This window comes from Apaloderma vittatum, unplaced genomic scaffold, assembly GCF_000703405.1.
Source record: "Apaloderma vittatum isolate BGI_N311 unplaced genomic scaffold, ASM70340v1 scaffold17682, whole genome shotgun sequence".
NCBI lineage: Eukaryota > Metazoa > Chordata > Aves > Trogoniformes > Trogonidae > Apaloderma > Apaloderma vittatum.
Window position 1 is genome coordinate 22,759 of NW_009703293.1, and position 20,031 is coordinate 42,789.

Consider the following 20,031-nt stretch of genomic DNA (forward strand, 5'->3'; position numbering starts at 1 on the left):
CCAATTTCAGTGCAGACTTCAGCCTGATAAACACCTTGCTAAAATACTCAGACATGGTCTCCAGATGGCAATTATGTAGACAGAACATGCAATATTTGTAGCAATAAAGGTTAACCAATACTAACCATGCTGATAAACTCTGAACTTAACAACAGTTAAGTGAAAAGATGGTCCTTGGGAAAAAAAAACAAGCAGTATGCTTTGCTTTTTTATGTTCTAACAAAGTACTATTTCTTATCAAAATACAAACATGTTCATAAAAGTCCCACCTCTACAGCAACAGCCAAGAGGATCTTTGGGATCTCGGGCATGAAAAAAAGGTGACTAAATAATAAATCAGAATCGGTTCTTCACAACAAAATAGTGTCTGCACAACAAAATACTGTTAACTCTTTAGTAGTATTAATATTATTTAAAATTTATTTAGCAATAACACCTATGTTCTCCACAAGAACATTGTTGTGTCATATACTGTTCATAGACACATTATTTATAGGTAGATAGACAGACACATATATATATATATATATATACAAGAGTCCCTGCATCTAGTAACTGATAAGCTAAATAAGGCTGGGTAAGACTTGTTAAAACAGGCTGAATTTCTCTGAAGATGGTAAGAAATTACAAAACCTCACTACTCTTCTGCTGGACATAAAGGCTTTCAACTCTATCCTGCATTCATCTCCAAGACTTCTGCATAACTACCATAAAACACTGCTTACACAGCCCAGGCACAAAGCCTCCTATCCTTTAGGGTATAGCTCCACGTTCACTTCAAAACTTGAAGCCTTCTCTCACATAAATGACAATGCTATACATGGTGTATAATAAAGGTACTAAGTCTCTGAGACAAAATTTCAAATATATCTGACTGGTGCCTCAGATTAAAACACACGATGATAAGGAAAATCACATTCTCAGTGACCAATAAAATCTTATTTTTGTGAATGTGTCCACTGAGGGATGTGTTTCAGGGGAGACAAGTATCATGAGGCTTGAGGAAGACTGAAAAGAAATAAAAAAATCACACTTTCCTTTTCTAAGTACCAGCTACACTTAATCCTTGATGTGCTCAAAACCTTCTATGAATTATCCTCTCCAAGACAATGGGATTCCAACTAAATCAGTCCAAACTTTAAGTAACTCCACTGCATTCTCCCAACATTCTCCCTCTGCCTTAGAGCAGCAGTGTCAGGTACAGGACAAGACATGCATGGGCCACTGAACACTAAAATCTCATAAACCATGCTTCTTTGACCTTAAAGTTCAGACTTCTTGGATGAAATTCATCACTTGATGCTTTGTTCTTTTACCCTTCCACTCTACTGAAGCCCGAGTTAGGCAGAATTAGGTGCTCTGAGGTCTATGAAGATATCGTGGGTTTTCAAGAGTACATCTGAGAGCAGAATCTGGTCTTCCAAGGATATTATTATTTAATATGAGCTTTCAAAACAGAACACTTAGACTCCACAGACACCAGGCATAACCCTCTCTACACACCGCACTTTATAGCGTGTCAAGGGTGATGTACGCTTTATGTCAGGCCTCATAACAAAGTGACAGGCATTGCTGTCCATTGACAAAGCCACATGACAGCGAGGTGTCACAGACAGGGAGTGCAGATGTATTATCGCTCTACCACTTAGACAGGAATGACATCCTTTGAATCTCAAGAGACAATGTCGCGGGCAAGCTAACCTTAGTGTGCTGGTTGTATGCTCAACAGTATTGACAGTCAACATTTCCATGTACATCCACCATGAAAGAACACCGAGGTCTAAAGACAGCAGATTTCAGATTTCATATGCGAGATAATATTAATAGACAAAGGATGACTATGAACAATACACTTCAAAAAAAGGAAGTTAATACTCTATGTTCAATGCTTCAAACGTACTCAAAAATTCTTTTTTTTTTTTTTTTTTACATTATTCCACATTCACATCCCACACTACGGAGAGAATTACTCAGAAAGATACAGTATTAAAATTCTTTACAAAGGAATTTATCATATAAAATAAGAATATTTTATATTAATTAGTCCTGATTTGAAAGCCCATAAATTAGCTTTCTTTTGAGTATGACCAAAGATAACATTATAAGCTAAGTCCTAGGGGACAGCACAACACTGACATTATCTACCTACACTTCTGAAGCAGGTCAGATACTTATATACACTACAATGCTATCCAGATTTTACAAAAGTTTGTAGAGTATTTCACAAAATCAGCACTACTTCTGTAAAAATCTCAAAAAAAAATGGAGAGATAAAACTCACTGTGTTATACAGGTCGTAGCATGTTCATCACTACACAGATATTACTCATAGTCACCGGTCCCATGTAAGTAGGTCATTGGACCTACTTGCCCTTTTCAGTGATCCTGAAATGTGGTGGCACACTTAGCCATATAGAAATGTAGGGCTCTCCTGATAAATCATCCCAGGATCAGCTGCTAACTCTTGTATTCAGATTGAGGGAAATGACAGCTGAGTCCTATTAGCAGAGGTGGGGAACAAGGAGCAGGGGTCAAGGGGATGATTAGCTCCTGCCTTTCCTTGAAAGAGACTCCCCTTTGCTGGCAGGATAAGGAAAGGTTGAGGTGGAGACAAACCCTGAAGCAAAAACCTGGAAACAGCAGCACCCTTCTGTGAGAACGGTGTTTGGGTTGGTAGGAAAGCTGAATCAGGAGGGAGGGGGAGGTTGGGAGCTCAGCCAGGAAGGCAGCTGAAGACATTTTGCAAAGCCAGGTGAAGAAATGCCCCCTTCTCCTTCCTTCTGCACCGAGTCAAAGGGAAGAGAGAAAGAAAAAAGAAAGAAGAAGATGAAGAAAAAAGAAACAGACTTCTTGTGCTATGCTGCTCCCTTACAGGAGCCACATCTATAACCTCCATCTGCATCAACAAGATGTTGGTGGGTGGGAACTCTACCTCAGGGCCACAAGCTCTTAACTTTGGTGCTCTTGCTCCAAAGTACCGTGGCAGAGAAACAGGTACCTGGGCATGGCTGCCTCAGGGATAATGCTGGCTGTAATCTCAACCCATGTGGTCTCGTCATGCCGCGCTCTTAACTACGTACAGCCCTTCTCACCTCTGATGTAATCTCTTGCCTGATAACTAATAAAACAGAAAAGGCTGGTTTAACTTTATCTGAGGGTGGGGAATAATTAAGGATTTTTTTTTCTCCAGAAAAAGTGTCTCAATATCTTCAAATAGTAACTAAAAAGAATCAAGGTATCCAAGGAGGGAAGAAAAAAAAAAAGAGAAAAAAAAGAGGGAAAGGAAAAAGGGAAAAAAGAAAAAAAAAGAAAAAAAAAAAGAGTTAAGCTATCAAAACCTTTTCAACTGCATGAATTGCGTATGTTAAGAGGCCTGGAAACTGCTTCATGTGTTTCACCTCCTGCTGTGCAGTTTTTATGCTGACAGGACTGAAGATAGCTTTTCTAGCTCATAATATCACAGGGAAAATGCTATATTAAACTAAGACATCTCTGATCATATGCTGAAAGTGCACATGTAACGTGGTCCTGATAAGTCCATTTATCATTACAGGCAAGTTTAGAATACAGGTTTTTATGAGTTGTTACAGGTTCCAAAAAATTATCTGTTGAACTAATTCATACATACCTTAAATTTTCAGGGCATAGCAGTTCTAAAACACAAAGTGAAGCCTATCTGAAAACAGATTTAATTTATGTTGAAGAATGCATGCAAATACATTTTATTGGACTGCTACTCATTTCAAGAGCATCAGCTCAGGCTCACGCTAGGAATTTTATAATAGATACTTGCCCTCAACATGCTTAAAATATTTTTATTTTTTTTTTCCTCTCTAATCTGGCTACAGCTTCCCCAGGTCAAGTGTGCAAAGTGAAAAAACTCCATCCCTGGTTAACTGAATTGCTCACGTTTCTGTAGAAAAATGTTGAAATGAAATTCGGAGTGTGAATATCCAGCAAACATCACAAGATGAAAAGTAGCCTCTACACTATGGATCTACCCTGTCTTTGAACTCTGGAGAGAAAAGGTATGGGACAAAAGAGTGTTTTTCTAAACCTTTGTCTTGAAGAGATCATCCCTTCTGACTTTGCAAACGTTTTATCCTCTGTTGAGGATAAAAACATTTCCTAAAATGGACGGCCTAAAAATCCATAGATTACTGAAGATAAAAATGACCCTTGAATTTCAAAACTTAATTTTTTTTTCTGAGAAAACCATCTACCACAAAACACTTTCACATTAGAAATTGTACAAAACTGAACAGATATGAAAATGGAGACTCACGCTTATTAGTGCATTTTCTGCACAGACTATACTTTCATCATATTATTAGTTATACCACATCTTGCCACTGCTGAATACAACTGAACTCATTCTTCAATGCACCAGCATTTTATGAAGAAAAGAAATTTTAATTTAAAAGTAAAGAGAACATAGTGCCCTACAAATATTCCACACAACAGAGGGACTCTATGAAATAATGAATTTCTCTGATTAAGAATGACCACATGTAACAGATTCATGGTTCTGTTTTGCTTCAGCACCTAGCAACCTAGCATCTTGCAGGTTATCCCTGACTCATGAAAATAACATTTCTGGATTCAGTTCTCTTAATGCATGAAGAATACCCCTCCCTGCACAAAGCCTGCAGTAGAAGTGAGCGGGATGGTGACAGTGAAGAAATTTAACGTCTGAGTGCTTTGGAAGTCCATGGAGGTGTGAAGTCCCTCCATGGTACCACATTAGACCATTTTTTTTGGTCTGAGAGAGGCCAAACAGAAAAATGTCTGAGGTGTGTCAGCAGGTCTCAGCTTCACTGAACCAGCCTGAGCTCTGCTGCCAAACCTGCTCTGTGCTCGTGCCATCTCCATTTATTGTGGTGGGATGACCATGGCCAGAGGGAGCTTGACAACTCCTCATCCTTCTGGGTGGAGGGAGGCTGGCTGGGGAAACACCAGAGCCAGGAAACCAAAATTCCGTTACTTTATATTACCAATTTTTGTTGGTAAAATAAAAATTGCATAGTGCATTTTCCAGTTTGAACACACATTCAACCTTCTCCCCTTCCTGCATGCTGAATGTTGCTCCTCAAGAAAGGAAAACGGAAGGTGACCATCGTTCTGTGTGCTACCAACTTTTTCCTCCCACACCGTTTTCCCGAGGGTGCCTTATTTTTCCCCATGTTAGCACCAAACATTCACCGCATGTGCTGTAACTGGGACACCGAGGCAGGATCTCAGAGACAGGCTGGCGAATCTCTCACTCCTGTAAGGATGTGACAGGGACAGCACAGATGTGAAAAGCTTCAGAGCTACCTGAGTTCTGAGGATTCTCTCCTAGCCTGAATGGGGAAAACCCTCCAAAGGGCAGCAAAGTTCCCAGCCAGGGGGCTGGTGACACAGCTTCAGCAGACAGTTTAGGTTGTGGCAGGCTCTGCCTTCTGTCTTCTCTAAATCCAAGAAGAACAGAAAAAAAGGAGGAAATTGAAGGCCACCTCTAAGTATCAGGCAAGGACCTGGGATGTGTATTTTTTTTTCTGTAGTCTGAATGAGCTTTGCCAACCTATATCTACTGACATTTTAATAACTGTTAAACTCCAGAAAGTCTCCAGAGAAGGTGCACCGATTCTGTGATGAGCATCATATAAATGCATAGACAGACAGACAGATATTAATAATTTCTTCTTACTGATGTATGTGTGTATATTCATATAATAATATAAAGCTTTCAGGGTATTTTACCCCTATTCAGCACAACAACATTTACTACTATCAGTCTAATCATAAATACAATTATTCTTGAGTACTCTATTACAAAAACCAATAAACTAGGCCTCGATAGAGATTCCGAAATTACTTAACTTTTCTTTAGAAAAATATTAAAACAGTATTATCACATCAATGAGAGGAAGAGACAGGAAGATAATAAAGTTATGTTAAACCTCCCTGTATTTACTCATGTGTGAAACAGTTATGTCTGGTCACATAATTGCAATGGTTCTGAGAAATATTTCATATTTTATAATGAACATTAAAAGAGTTTGTGGATCATTACTTTATATGAGTTCCAAAGTTATTACATAAAACCCAACAGGAATGGTTATAAATTATTTGATCCTCTAGTCTGGCCTTGGTAAACATAACATGAAGGCTGAACTATCTCAGCAGACAAGATTCATGATAATAGGTAAAGTGCTTCTACAGTTAAAAAAAAAAAAAAGGAAAAAAAAGAAAATACCAGGGTACTTGTAAGCAAAGCTCTTAACATTTTGTTTCTTTACTGTTTCAAAGAAATCCTTTTCTGCAATGAGCTTAAGCCATTAAAAAAAGAAAGCTTTGTCTAGAACAAAAGAAAACTTGCTCACAGGCATGTTCTATCGTCTACCAATTTGGCATTATCATAACCATGGCCCTAAAGTCACCGTCACATTCTTGAACTTACAGCACAGTATGTATTTAAGATGCTATACTTAGCCATGAACTAATACCACAAGCAATTACTTGATTTTTCAAAGGGATCTTGAAGAGCATCTCATTGAAATATGAAAAAATAATAGTATACTAACAAAAATTACACACTTGACACAATTATGAAGAATTTTTGTCTTCTAACTACAATTGGCAGCAGCATTTTAATTAATGACTGATCATTTGCTCCACAGATAAGTGTAATACTAAATGAATTCTGGTCCACTTCCCCTTCTCAGCTCATCTTTGTCTCCAGCTCCTGTGCTTTGTGTCAAAATACTTTGTGGATGTTATTGTTTTGTTCTATAAATATCTTCTAAGAATATTAATATGGAGAATTAATTCAGTTATGCACGCACAACATTTAATAATATTGGAAAACATATTTAGATATTCTGGTCGATTTATAAAATATATTTAATGCGGATCATATCCAAGGCTCAAATCCTGCAAATTTCTGTTTACGGTTGCCTTGCATTTGCATGTGCAAGAAAACCCCTTCCCTGTAAGATTACCAGGGGATAATTTTTGGCCCATGTAGAGATAAGCCTGGACTGGGTGACGGCAATGGTCTGTCCTGGATCATTGCTCTGTTGCAGGTTGTGGTTAGGGGCAGGAGCTAAGAGGACTTGGGACCCTGCCCACACTCTGCCTGCTGGAACAGTATTGTGTCAGGTCTCACTAGCCACTTCTGAATTTTCCTCTTTTTTCATTTTTTTTTTTTTTAATCCTTATTTCTTTTTCCCCTTCCAAAATTTCAGGAGTTGTACTGAAACACTAAACCACTTATCCTCCACAGTCTTTCATCACAAAACATTTAGGAATGAAAATTTCCTGCCTTGCAAGTCATCTAGTTGTCTGATGCCAGGAGTGGTGCCTGCTATGCCCTGGCACTGATCAAAAACCTGCCAGCCTGGGCCAGGGCCCCACCCACGAGCATCTCCTGCCCCAGAGAAGCCAGATTTTATTGGATTTTTATTAGATTTTATACTACTTCCGGTTCAACAAATACTCCTTCAGGATAGTGAATGTTGAGCACCCAAAACTACTCCCTGCTTTAAACAGCTTCCTGCCCAATTTCTAGTATTGCTACTAGTTTTCTGTCATCATTTTTCAGTTCCTGCATCATGGCTATTCACTGCTATAACTTTTCCAAGCTGGAACTCTATCCACTCGCCTCCTTTTTGTCTCACTCTTGTCGTTTCTTACACTTGAAGGCACTAGCTGCTTCCTTGCATGAACTAAGTATGTAATTCATTAAATAAGAACTTCTTTCTCTTTGGCTTTTCAGGAAATCTCAGTGAAGAAATAGCCTCTATAACGTTCCCTGAAAGTTCTTCCTGGTTGGCCAGGGATCTCATTCTCTGGGTTTTTCAGGTGATATTCTGACTTTTAATAGCATCTTTTTTTGCATTAGAAGTATACAACTAGTGGTATGGACACTGAAGGATTTTACAGAAGAGCCAACCTGAAACGTGCCATAAACAGGCACAAGTTAGCGTCCCACTAACACAGGGATGGTGCAGGATGCATGTGCCCAAAGCGAGCAAAGCAAACAAACCTTCCAGGGCTATTTTGGGGAAGGCAGAGGTTTGTGTGAAACACATTGCTTTTTAAAGAGAACCTATTCCTCTTCGGTTTTTTATTTGACAAACATTGCTAAGCCATCTGTGTGCATTCCTCTAGGTGGTGCTGATACTGCACAGCTCCGGCTTCCCCGCACAATGAAAACATTAATTTGCTATGAGATAATTTTTGACGTAAATGTAAAATGGTGCCCATTCGAACTCAGTAATGAAGCATGGTGCATTTCTACAGCTCCTAATTTGACTAGTTAAATGACTCCATTACGTGTCTAACAGACAGAAGCAAATAATTTCTGGTCAGTTGACGCTCACTTATCCGTATCATTTTACCCTGAAAATAAAGTCTCTAATCTACAGTTTCTTTGTCTTGGTTTTTTTAAATATTATTAAAGCAAACATACTTAAATAAGTGAGATTAAACCAACACAAACTAACAATTAAGGCTACAATACAGAAATCAAGTTTATATAATGTGGGAGGACGGATAAAAATTGAAATTAAATAATAAATTGAACGACTGCTTATCTCTGTTATTTGCACTGTGAGATTTGACAACATGACTGTTTAGGAAAAGGAAAATATCTTCCTCAAATTCATTGACTTTGCAAACCACTTTAAATACTGCCTGCAAATCTGCCCATAAAACTTCGCCACACAACTTTGAGAATGTTTGGAAAGACTCTTTACAGTACAGAGCAATAAAATAAAAACATTGCCTTAATAAATATCAGGTGATGAATAATTTTGCCCTGAGGAAAAAAATGGTTAATGCTGAATCTTAATGTTCCTCATCTAAATGCTTTTTTCTTCCTGCTAAAAACAAGTTTAGAATTAAAGCATATCACTTTACACATATTGCATGCATATTAGCAAGACACAGCTGCTTATGCCCTACTCTTAAGAGCCATATGATTAAGTTATGGGATATCAGATAATCCAAAGTCCCTTTCTATTGGTCACCTTTCGCAGACAAAGGCTTTTTAGTTTTAAGTCCATTTAATGACAGAATGTCCAATTCTATAAATGTGTGAGTAATTCCAGTGGAACACCTGTGGCTCTCTCTGCTAGAATATAGAAGGAAAGATATAAAATGTCATTACAGTAACATTCAGTGTCTGACTTTGGCAAAAAATATTCGCAATCAAGTCTGCCACTCCATCCCTGATGTATTCCATCATACTCGGGTTTCCATGGTCTCAGAGAAGTAAGTGTGAGCTCACACACCATCTGTGGTACCAGCCTTCATCACAGTGGGGTGAGCTAAGGACAGAGCAGCAGCTTTCTGGTTGAAATCACGGGTCCTGTGGGCTGGTTTCCACGACAGTTTGTGGGGACAGAGGCATGTGACTCTCAGCATTATTATCAAGGGAAACGTAAAAGAAAAGTTTTCACACTACTCCAAAAAAACCCCAAACAATCCCCCCCGCAAACCTGTACTTAACCTTATTTTCTCTTATCATTTAACTATGTCTTTTTTCCCAAAGATTTAAAGACTATTTAAACAGGTTTTATACGAGTACAAGTGTCCCAAGGAAAGAGAGGAACGACATATTTTGGTGCATCTGGTGCAGTGTCCAGGAAACCTGAGTTTTCTACTGATGTTGTGTTTGCACCCATGACAGTGGAAACATTACGACTCAGATCTAACCAAGGAAAGTTACATTAAAATTAATGGGCTTCTTCATAGTAGCCATTCTTCAAACAGAAGCAGCGCTCAAGGAGCTCGAGCTGGATTTACAACTAAAATGTAAAGCTCAATATCGATGTTCGATTTCAGCAGGGTTAATTTTTGAGAGCACGCTTAAAGTGTCAGTGAATCGCAGGCTTGCTGCTGCTCTCGAGGAAGGCAATGGCAAAACTCCCAGCTGACTTCAATGAGAGGAGGAGCAGACCCTGAATGGAATAAAGGAGCAGAGGAAACAACTCCATACGGAAATGGCAAGTGTTCAAAGCTGAGTTCATATCAGCAGAAAATACACATGCGGACTGTCAAAAATACATAAGAGGTCAAAGAAGCAATCTCTGTCTTGGGGAATCCAAAATAGCAAGTGTAAGATCCCAGACTGAAGAGGAAGGATGGTCTGAGGACAGGACTCTGGCCTCAGCCTCTGAACACCAAACATGGTTTATTGGTTTGTCAAGGATTGGGATGCACACGGAGAAGCTGACACAAGCAAACCACCCAACTGGGGCTCCAAGCAGGATATTTGTGGCTGAGACGACTGCAAACACCAATACTTGGAGCAGCGACCAAGGATGAGAAAGACAAGTAAATGAAATTAAGATGAAGCTGCAAAAATGGACTTCTTCAAGTAGCTAAAGTTCAAAAAATAGCTACTGAAGATGGGATGGTTGACCGAATTTGGAAGGAAGAGGCAGAACTTTAGCAAATACCTGTGGAACATCTTTGGAAGCAGAGGAGGTACTCATGGATGGGAGGACTGATGTAACACCTATATATAACAGCAGCTCTAGGGAAGCTCAGGGAAATTAAACACCAGTCAGCCTGATTTCAGCAGTGGGAAAGATATTGGAAACACTAATCAGGGACAAAATACGGAAAGTTATGATTTAATTAAAGATATTCAACATGGATTCACAAAAGGGAGATCATACGTAACAAAGCTAATAGAATATTTGGAAAAAAAATAACCTCAAAAATCCTCAAAAAGTACTGAAGGAAGCCATGAACACGATTTACCTGGACTCTGAAAGGTAATGCTGTGTGATCCCCTAACAGGCTACAATGTCATAAGTTCTGATGAGAGGGTGAGCTAAATAACGCACAACAAACCAGGCAGCGTATGAGGGCCCAGTGCTTTGCACGCCAACATCAAGAGAGAGGATGCGATAGCTGGCCTGTCCCAAAGAGCACTAGAGAAGCTGATTTTATTCTGCTTCTATTTCAATGACATGCAAAAAAGGAGTGAAATTTATTCAAAGTAGAAAATGGAGGAGAAGTTGCAGACAATGCGGATGAAGGGACAATGTATAAATAAGAAAAATCCAGCCTGCCTTTTAGTGAGGAGGGAAAAAGATGGGATGAGATTCAATAAAGAAAAAGTCGAGTAACATCATGGTAAGAACAAAAGTCAGGTGCCAATCGCTGTTCTCCTAGGTAGAGACAAGAGGGGCAGAAGTGTAATGAATAATTACAAATAAAACTCTAAAAAATCTTAAGCCTGAGACCTAACGTCAGCATAAAAAGAAGCAGAGATATTTCTGGAATTTCTAAACTGAGGCACCAACTAAACTGTGCAGAAACCATTACTGTAGCATGTAATAGGATAACTAGGAAATATTTGGAAGACAGTACCCTAACTTTGGCTATCTTTATCATGCAGAACATCCAAAAACCTGAGTGACAAAATTATCCCAAGGAGTCAAGCCCAAAGCAGATCAGTATTCTTTAAAGACTGAGGTAGGAAATACACAACTGCAGAAGTAGCCTCAAGTTACAGCCGTATCTAACAACAAGTGGGCACAAGCCAAAGCTAAGAAAAAACAGGCACTAATGGAATTTAAGTGGAATTTCTGTACACAGAGATGATAGTCAATGTCACGAGCAATCCAGGGCAGAATTAGCAACCTGTGGAAAACCATTACAGCATAACTCATTCAGAAGAAAAGGCAAACAGTGAAATTATGTCCCTGGCTTTTCATATTTCCATATTTTAAAAACTATATGAGCTGTTATCCAAATGAAATATTAAAATAAAGACAGTTCCATTTGTCTCATGGGCCAGGTAAGCAGTGCAAGCTAGCACAACTCTGCAAATTTTCATGCATGTAACATGTGAAAGTGAGAAACTGAGAGGTGCCAGAGGCTACACAAGGACCCACTCCACACCTTGGGGCTGCGGAGCCCCACGGCTCGACTGCCGCAGCGGATCTGCAACTGCACCTAACTTGCTTAATCTGCTTTGGTGGGGTTTTTATTAATTCCCAAGCAAAAAAAAAAAACATATAAAAAAATATGTCTTAAGGAAATACTCCTGATGATGTTGTTTCCTTCATAGTAAGTCTTAGAAACCCAGCATGAAGTTACTAGAAATATGAGGCTGGAAATTCTACTGCTCGAACTATCACAGAAACAAATGGGATTTATGAGCAACAGTACAGCCACAGTACGAGTGATAGACTGGTATCTACAGCTGTCTGTAATTGATAGCACAGCCCTTATGCCTACACCGTAATGCACTTTTACTCTTGAGTGTTTTCAGCAAAACAGCACCAATGCAGCGGCACAGGGCTCACCGCTGGGGAGATCCCACACAGCTGAATTTCAGTGGCCCTTCTTAGGGCTTATGGAGTTCAAGCAAGGAGCGATACCTTGCAGAGAAGCATTTCTGCTGGCACCCTGCAGAAGACCAGGCAGGCAGACAAGCAGGGCTTGCCTTCCAGATAGGGCCAGGAGCAGGAGAAGAGGGTGGAAAACAAGATAAGAAGAGATGCAACAACATGGGGACAAGGGAGATAGCTAAGACATGAACAAAATCAAATACCATCATCATCTGAATAAAATCCTCACAAAAACATATCAAAAGCCAACCAATCAAAACAAGAAAAAACAACCGCAAACCCCCCACGTATTCAAGGCTACAAATTTTCAGGTTTGCTTACAGTCAAAACCTTTCTCAAGCCCATGAGGCATTTCCCACTGATTTTAATCAGGCCCTGGGTCCGTTCTCACTCTTTCAGTTACGATGCAAAACCACCCTAAAACTGGCACTCTGTGCACACAGTGCTGGCCGTAATTTTCAGCTCCGGGGTCCTGCATGTGCACAGAGTGTACAGACAAGTCCAGGGAGCAGCAGCTAAACCAGATCTTGGATTGGGAAAAGTTACCACCACACAATCCAGGCACGTACCTTCAGGGAATCGCCTTAAAACCAATGCTTTTGTACTGGAAGCCCCAAGAGACACCTAACAACAACGTCACCCTCTGCAAGCACGGCATAATAAACGCTAGAAATACAGCTCACGGGACTAAGAGGTGGATCAATAGCAAGGAAAGAGAGAGTGAAGGAGGGACGCAGAGGTGAGTTCATGGCACTCGAGCAGCAGGATAAGGGCTCTGTCCTACAGAGGCTGTGTCCTGGCTGCCCTGTGCCTGTCCTCCTCCCTCGCCCCCAGCTTGGGACGTCATCTTCCCATCGTAACAGGGGACACAGGTTACATCTTTCCCATTCTGCACCTAAATGTCACCATCACGCTCCTTCATGCCAAGGACACGAGGGAGATTCAGAGGCCCTTGCAGGGAGGTGGGGGCTGCCCACCAGGATGCTCCCTTACTGGTTGCCCCAAACAGGACAGAATGGTTTAGGTCTATTTTGTTCACAGAAAAGCAGGCATTGCCTTGGTCTACTGTCCCACCACCCATCCAGAAAAAGATTGTCATGACGATGCAGCTCTGAGAACTCATATAAGTAGCACTAAACTTTAATTTACAACAGAGCCTATCACAGTGCCCCTTAATTACAACCAGACCCATGAATGCAAGGTGTCTAGAATGAAAACAAAGGGTTAAAATACCTGTCTGGATTTTTTCTTGAAAATCAGTCATTGAGAATCATCTGTCAGTAAGACAAAATTAATTACTACATGTAAAATTGAAAAAAAACCAACATAAATTTAACTATTACATAATATTATGAAAATGTTCATAAAATCCTATTGTTAATGATGCATGTTCACCTTTCTAATACCCAAACTAGCTAAAATTATTATACCAAATTTGTAATAATCAAAAAGGAGAGGAAAAGACAGGACTTTTTTTTTTAAAAAAAAAAAAGCTTTGGAAAAAGCCTTCTACAAATTACAGTAACTTGCAAAATTCAGTCATGTTTTTGAATAATCTTAGAGGGCTAGTGCTGAAGAAATTGCTGAAATTTAAATGTTAGACATTCATGCTTAACAAAGCTAGTAAATAGAAGATTTAGCCACTTCATTCACTCAAATCAGGGCAACTATTACACTTTTGCAAGTATTTTACTAATTTATGCATAGTTAGTTTTACTTATACATTAAATCAATCACTGGCAATATATTAAATACGTTTTTAAGTTTACCATGCAAATGTAGTTCTATATCGGAGCTTTTAGGCCTTTTTTGGAAAGCTCTGTACATGTTTATGTTAAAAGCGCTTTCAAAATTTGGCAGCAAATATACACACAAGTCGCTTAGAGCAGAGGCACAAACCTTCCGCACGCCCCAGGCCAGGGAGCTGCTTCCCCAGGGCAGCACTTGGATGCCACAGGAGCCAAAGGCAAGAGTCCGGGAAACCACCTCCCACCTCCAAAAGGAGGTTAAAAAAACATAAAAATCCTAGCCAGCATATGATGTGGAGTGCTGCCTCCAGCAGGGATAACTCTTAATAATAATTTTAAAATGTAGCATCTTGCTCTAATAGAGGCACAGCGTTTGCATCATCTCCTCCAACGTTGCTCTGTTGACCCATTTCCAACATAGAGCCCTGCACCTCTCCACAAGAGTTTGGGTACGAGGGGCGAGACACGCAAGCCCGGATGCGACTCCAGTGCTGTGCTCCTCAGGCTGACAAATACTGATCGACCCTGTCCTGCTGGGTTCCTCTTTTGAGTACAGCCCAGTCAACACTCAGCTCAGCTTCCCCTCTGCCCATGCCACCGGCTCATGGGGCTGCCCCTGACCATAGGGGCTGGTGCAGCAAGGGTGGGGCTGCGACACTCGGGGCTGATCACCTCCTGTCAGCTCTCAAAAACAGTCCTTGCAATATTTAGCCCAAATACCAAAAGCTAACGGGATTTTAAGAAGTTTGGCAGCAGCTGGCTACACTCATCCCTGCGAGGTGCTGCTGGGGGCCTCACGTGCGGGGCTGAGCAGCCTTTTTATTGCTGTTTGATACAAAGACGGGGTCCTTGGGATTGTGCAGTGCAAGTCCTGCAGGTATTTGGCTCAGGAATAACTCCATCAGAATCCTGGACATGACGAGATCTTATTGGTAGATAAACAGGTATTAAAAAAAAATAAAAATTGAAGAACTACTGAAATTAGTAAAAAGCTTACAAAAACCACTAAATACTCCTCTCTACCCAGACAGCACCCTCCAGCTGACTCATGGTCAATGGTTATTGCCCTGGCCAAAAACATGTATTATCAAAGCATGGAGCCTTACAGCAAGAGGAGCAAGGCATGGGCAGTTCATCTGCTGTGACACACACATACAGCATGAAGATCTTCCCTGAGAGTGCAACACCTCCATGTCTCTTCCATTTAAAATAATAAAAAAAAGAATAAATAAAAAAAATCAACTTCTAAGGCTACAGAGCAAAAGAAGTCTTATGGAGGTGCAGAAAGGTGTGGATGCTCACAGAGCAGGGCAGTTTGAGGAGGTCACTCCTCCCAGCTGAACCAGCACCAAAGATGCAGCAAGGCTCAGTCTGTAGGTGCTTCCCCAAAAGCCAGTAAGCAAATCATTAGTGCCTTCTTGGACTCAGTTTCCTCAACCAAGAAAGCTGAGACTGCAAATTGCTATTAAGAATTGGAAGGGAAAAGTGTCTTTTGTTGAAGACATGAAGGGGGGGAGAGGGAGAGGGGGGAATAATAAAGCAGCAGAAAATGGGAATTGGTTGCCAAACTGGAAAAATCAATTATTCTACTGAACAACAGTAGTGACAAATATAGCTGCCTCTACTCCCTCCTCCTCCTCCTCCATTGAACAAATTGTTAAAAGAACCAACAATCTGTTGAACGACAACCCCCGGTATGGTGTCATCATTTAAAAAGTGAACACAGAAAAGGTCTCGTTAAAAAGGAGGCACAAAGCTCCAGACACAATTTTGGATTCACCCTCAGTGAATCCCTGCGTTCGTTTTGTTGAGTTTAAAGCAGCCATTCTGAACCCAGTGTTTGATCATATCAATGCAAATAAATGCGTGAAAAGCACCCAAAACAGCCCAGATCATGACGATAGTGTTTGGACTCGTTCCATCTGAGAGCAAATTCCCACACTCGCTCATTCACCCACCGAAGATCTTCTTCACTTGGGTTTTTTTTTAAGAAAGTATATACAAGCATCGACTTTGGTCCAATTATTGCACTTTTAAATGCAGAATGAGGTTTCAAAACCAGCTGATAAACGCTGCTCTCCAAGCAGGAGGAATAAAAACCTGACGGCGACACACGGGGTTGGCAGCACTGCGGAGCGAGGTCCTGCGGGTTTCCTTGGAAGAACTGCTCTCGCATTAGCGGTGGACAAAGGAAATGGTGGGAATTTTTCGTCCGTGTCGTGTGGGTGATTAGGGCAGCACTGAATAAAACGGGAGATGTCTGTAAGACGAGGCTGCAGCGTGAGGGCTGAGGCTCTGCCTGTGCAGGACAGGTGCTGGCAGTGGGGCACCCCAGGGGCAGCAGCATGGCTGAGACCCACACGTGCTGCAGCAGCAGGGCCCGACCCTTCTAATTTTTTCTTAAAAAAAGGTTTTACATTTTTCCTATCAGCACGGTGATCTGGTAACGGGAAAGGATGAAATACCAAGAGACAACGAATATATCTGAAATGAGGCAGAGAAGTTACGTGCCACGTCAGGAGAAGACCACGGCCAACACACCATTACAACAGTTGCTGGTTTGGCCATCTCAGGCCACCAGGTTATGATTTTTTTAACATCTCCAGCCTGTGACACGTGGGCTCACGCATCTCTGCTAATAAAACAGGATCTCATGGCAAGCTACAAAGCTGTCTTTACACTGCAAGGAAGGTACCCATGCCAACAGGCTTTGATTGCCAAACTGATGAAATTAATAATGCTGGACACCATTTTTGCTTTTTTTTTCCTTGTCAGATGAATACATTAAAAAAAAAAAATACTAAAAACCCAAGAATCTTAATAGCTGTTGAGCATTCAGCAGATGGTACCATCTAGACCCATCTAATTCGAGGCCAAGCAGTCTAAATCCTGGTTGTAGAAAAGAAATAAAATTTAATAGTGATAAATAGAGGGCAAGAGCAATGACTTGAGAAAACTGAGGGGGTAATCTATTCCTTTAACTTGGAAAATAAAGGCAAGTACTACACTTAGTGATAGGAGATTTGTCCAATGTGCCAACAAAAAAATCAAATTCGATTCTGATATAATCTACAGGAGTGAGATTTCAGGAGCCACATGCGATTTACATAGAAGTAAAGGAATGCAAATCATGCTTATTTCCACTTTTGATCTACAAGAAATACCTTTAAAATACTAAACCTTAGAAATGAAACCAGTTTTGAAAATATTTACGCTAAGAAAATATGCTGTGGCTGAACCATCCACAGAAGCTGCTATTTGCTGTTAATATTTTTAAAGCTACTTTTTAATTCTTTGTAATGAGGAGAGTTATTTTTCAGAAAGGAAAGCACAGCAGAACAGAAAAAAAAAGAGAGTGATTCCTGAGTACAAAGTGCAATGAAAGGCTGTACATGCTTTTCATGTAAGCATACATTATGCCTTCCATATTGTTTAAACTTGCTCATCACTGAACTACTCTACATGTAACTAAATTACAAATGGCTCAATGCTAACAAAACATAGCAAATTAAGACAGAATCAGGTCAAACTTCTGTTTGAATTATCTAACTGAGTCTCTAACCTGGCACAGTATTTGGCCACAGTCAAAAATACATTAAATACACACAGGCATCTATATACACATATGCATATGTATGTCTATGAGTATGTGAACAAATGAATTTTTTAAAAAATATATATAAAAAGACAAAAAAACGCACAAGCTTAAATCTGTGTACCACAGATTATTGCCAAGGGGTGAGGGGGCAACAGGACACATTTAGACCACAAAAAAACCCCAAAACATTGAGATGCAGGATGGTGTTTGTATCACTGGATACTTGATTTGATCCTGCCATCAGGCAGGCACCAGCTCAAATACCCAGAGACTCTGTGAAATTATAGATAGAAATCTATAGGTTCACAGTAAAAAATGCTAAAGGCAGTGATCAGCCTAAAAGGTTCATTGCTATGAGAACGCCGTAACACTGCACATTAATGAAAGCCTGGACCTATCACCTGCTGTAATAATTATCATGCTAATACGGGGGGCTGCCTTGGTTTGTGTTTTTTGGCATTTCCATTACTACCAGAAACTGCAAATTCAAGCACTGTATGCGCAACATAAATGAAAAGGTTCTCACCTTAATGCTGTGGAGAAGAAATAAATTATATTTGGTGGGTTGGGGTTTCTTTTTGCATTTTCACTTTTATATTTCCTTTGACTAGGTGAACCTCAGGCTATAGAAATACAGGCAGGCATTGTAGCTACACAGATACCAGCATACAAATCTATTCCGTACAGGAAACACATAAACACTAATCCATTTTCTATACAAAATGTAAAACTTCACATGTTCTGTTCAGGCTCATTACTGACTAGTATCTTAAGCTTGTCAAGTGTTTTAAAGGAGCTTTCCAAGAGAAGTTTGTAGTTAAGCATATGGTAAGCTCGTCCAGTCCATATGACTGGTTGAGCATCGACCACTACTGTTGATACAGTTTCCCTCAATATTATGACAGTATTTGTCAATGAAAATTAAATTGCTGTCAAACTTTTCCCACTAAACTTACGGCACAACACACGGAGAGAGCCAACTTCATGACTCAAGCCAATAAGGCCTCTTCTAAAAGCTCCTCTATTTTACCCATTTGTGGAAAATTCCCTGTGGATTTATTTCCGACTTTCGCAATAACCAATACAGGTTTTGTGCTTTCTGTCAAAAAACTCTGTGAAGCCGCATTTAATGCATTCAGTTGTGTTTTTTTTTCTTATATTCTGTGAAAATCACACACGCAAACAGCAGTATCTGGGCAATCTGCGAGCGCAGGTGCGTTTACAGGCAGCGGAACAGGCGACGATGCTGTGCCGAGCACAAGGAATCACACGTGGATGTAACACGTCCTGCTCGTGTATACAAATATCTACTCGAGTTCATGCTTCAAGGGTCAGGGAGGAATCATGTAATGAAAAAAAGCCTAAAAACCCCTAGAACAAACAGATTAAAAAATAATAATTATTGTTTAATTATAGATTTAACTATCTTTAAAATAATGCAAAGGCGTTAGTTGGTGAAATATCACATTTTAAACACGCTGCAGGTTTCTTCTTTACCTTTGATTTTTTTTTGAATGCTGAGAAACATTCCCCACAAATAAAATACTTTAGCTTCGCTAAGAAATTACGCCAAAAAAGAGTGTTTCTTAATCAAACTTAAAGTTAAAAAAAAAAAAGAAAAAAGCATTGGAGCCATTTATAGCTTTTGTTTTTTTAAATCACATTAAAAAAAAGGTGCAATGGAAAATGTCAACTGTGAATAAGCAGTCTGGGAAGAAAAAAAAAAAAAAGATGGTATACCAAGAAAAACATGACATTAATTGCAGTAAGTAATGAAAGACAGTTGCCACTTTTACTTGATTTTTTAACCACTTCCCCTCTACACATGAATCCAGTCTCAGCTACCAGTGTAGGAAAATTCTTGTACTATAGGATCATCCTGCTATTGTACATCTTTGCCACCGTTCTCCGTGACTCTTCTGAGCACATTTCTCATTAGACGACACAGCCAGTATCTCAGGATCATCAAACTGAAACGATGCAATAGTATTTTAGAAACCATCCCTGGTGCTGGTGTGCCAGGCAGGCCCACCAAGGACATCTCAGGGCACATCCCACACCTGCCATGAGTGGTTTTCAGAGGCAGAAAAAGCCAAGCAGCCAGCCTCCCCCAGGTGGGATGGGAGGCAGGTGGGGGCTGCTGGAGCAGGTTCGAGGTTTTGCCTGGGTGCATTGGTCCCCAAGATGCCATCATAGATGGCAGGGGCTTTCCAAGCTCAACGTCAGGTGGGGCAGCTCCAAAAGCAGGGCCCACCTTGCCCTGGGACTTTGATCTGTGCTTCCTATTGCATTATTAAACCAATCCTGCTCAAACAGATGGGCACTCTTT